A 2,731-nucleotide genomic window follows, 5' to 3' on the forward strand; every position below is an offset into this window, starting at 1 on the left:
ACGAACGTTCAAATGGCATACAACAAAGTGGGGGCAAGATAAGTTCATGCTGTTGGAGCATTCCCAGGTAAGTCCGAAATTTTCATGGTAAAATTCATTCAACTACAGCTAACAAGTCTGACTCACGGCAGAAGCAGTGCTTCTCATCATCGGTACCAAGGTCCACCTACAACACAATAGCTAAGTCAGCTAGGTTGATTGAATCAGAAAATGTAGGGCTCACGGCAAGGCCAAAAAAAATTTGATAAGAAAAAATAAGCCAGTTACCTCATAAGCATTGATGTCTGAGAAGAGAACCTGCAAGTGCAAACTGGTTAGAGTATTCTACATTGTGAGCATTGTACTGTGGTAAAAGTACATTCGACAAGCTATGCAAACTATAAGAATTGACACAGTATTGTGATTTTTTCATCCATCCTTCAAAGTTTCTAATTCTCATTTGCTAGTGGTTCTGTACATTTATTATATTCTTATAATTTCATTGTTTGCTTCAGATTGGAAAGGATGTGATCTTATATGCCATATTGAGAGATCATCCTGTGGCTAAGGGAACAATTATTTCAACTAATCCAAGCTCAGTGCTAGGAGGAGTTGCTCTAGGAAAGCAATATTGTGCGGTTGTTGTGAATGTTGTGCTGAAAAGGGATGCCCTTCTACCTCGCCCATATGGTTATTTGGAGGAGATGGGTGATGCTGATCGGATGTCGATCGCATGGCCGTACAAGAGAGTAATAAGCTATCTCTTTGTTGTTTTTTCATATATGGTGATTGCATATTTTCTAACTAATGGTTTCTATGATTATATAGCTAAAGGTGAGCAAGACATCAAAATCATCCCAGAGTGCTACATGTATATATATATGATTGACATCAAAAGCATCCTTACTTTACTAGGTACTCTAATTCATTAGAATAATGCTTTTTTGGAGCCAGTCCAGATAACAAATTATCATCTTTTGGTTTTGTCTTGATAAGCATCCATGTTTATATATATATATATATATAAATATATATATATATATATATATATATATAAATATATATCAATATATCCTATGGATTTAGCACCAGCTAAATACATCTCTTTTTCCTACTAGCTGGACAACATACATTTCAACGTAGATATTAACTAAATGAAAGCTTTTACAGCCTAGTGGTCACTAAATTTTGGTCGAGTGAGTTCAATTTTTCCTCCTCTAGTATTAATGAATTTAATTGCAAGGGCAGGGTGGGGAAAATGAGTTTTAATTAATGGAACATTAACAGACTATAATTATGAAAGTGTCTACTGATCAACATAGCACAGACCCTAGCAAGGACACTTGAGTAGCTGCTCTCTAAAATTGATGTAGCTCAATAAGCAGCAGCAAGGTATTGTGATCATGCAGTTCTGTTGCATTCAACTATTATATATTTAGCTTAATCATGGAGCAATGGTGGTATCTATTCTATAGTTTATTTTGGAATGGATTTCTAAGTAGTCTACTAATGATTTGGGTTTTAATTTTGTCAGGAGGGAGGTCCTAGAGGTAGTAAGTCACTTGTTTACTCCATGATGACAATAGCAAGCAGATCGCGGTGGTGCCTATGAATGCTACAACAAGAAAGATCAAAAGTTCTTTTGATGGATGTAGCTAGATATTTTGTTTTGTATTTTCTCCAAAAGAGAAATTTGCAAGTGAACTTTAAATTGTGAAACCAACATGTGGTTGTACTGGCTAGTATCTCTGAGCTTTCACAAGCCAAACTTAGTGTTGTTGATGCTAATTGTGATCTTTATTACAACAAAAGCAAACTTGTGAACTTTATGTACGAATGCAGTACAATTGTTATTGTCATGAATGAAAACATGAGCTATGTCAACATGAGCTATGTATGAATGCATTATAATTGCTATGTATAAATGCAGTACAATTGTTATATGATGTTGATGATAATTGGAAACTGCTAGTAATATATTTTTTAGGCTCATATAGCCGTAGCGTTTGATTGTTAGTCGGTAAAAATACATATATCGCATCAGACAGTGTGTCGGTATAAGTTCTAACAGACTGTCCGTCGGGATAAATATGTTAGTCGGTATATCTTTTTAACGTCTAACCGTCCGTCGGTATAAACATGTCTGTCGCTATACGTTTATGCCGACGCCACTTACAGCGTCAGAAAGTGTTAGTCGGTATAACTCTATAGCGACTGATAGTACGTTGCTATAATGGTTTATACCGACTGTAAGTAAGTCGTTATAGCTAGGTTGTGGTATAGTGGGAATCAAAAGTTGGTCTCTCGTGGGGAGAATGTTTGATTATGGGAAAAAGGGGGAGTTTTTGAATCTTTGATCAATTTCTCTTGGAATACCTCTCTTTATGCCTCAACAAGTGTGTTTGACTTAGAGATAGGAAATTGAACTTGATTTGCAAAAACAAACCAAGTGGTGGCAAAGAATGATCCAAATATGCCAAATTTGAATCAAAAAGAAATCTTGTTCTTATTTGAATTAATTTTGCACTTCTTTGTGTTGCTTTGTGTTGTGTTGGCATAAATCACCAAAAAGGGGGAGATTGAAAGGGAAATGTGCCCTTAGGCCATTTCTAAGTATTTTGGTGATTAAGTGCCCAACACAAAAGGTTCAAGTATTAAATTGTGCCAAAGACTCAAGAAGTGAAAATCAAGGTACAAGGTATGATTCTAGACTTAGTACATTGTTTTTTGTGTACTAACATATTTGTCTAAG

At 35.5% G+C, this 2,731-nt stretch overlaps 1 long non-coding RNA gene across 1 annotated transcript; it reads right to left on the reverse strand.

The window, feature by feature from the left end:
• On the reverse strand, nt 1-331 carry LOC109941251 (uncharacterized). Its single transcript, XR_002263886.1, has 2 exons — nt 268-331; nt 1-166 (listed from the first exon to the last, which is right to left on the reverse strand). It is a non-coding gene; the product is annotated as an uncharacterized lncRNA (long non-coding RNA).
• Between the last annotated feature and the right edge of the window lie 2,400 nt (nt 332-2,731).

Source organism: Zea mays, chromosome 7, assembly GCF_902167145.1.
Source record: "Zea mays cultivar B73 chromosome 7, Zm-B73-REFERENCE-NAM-5.0, whole genome shotgun sequence".
NCBI classification, from domain to species: Eukaryota; Viridiplantae; Streptophyta; class Magnoliopsida; order Poales; family Poaceae; genus Zea; species Zea mays.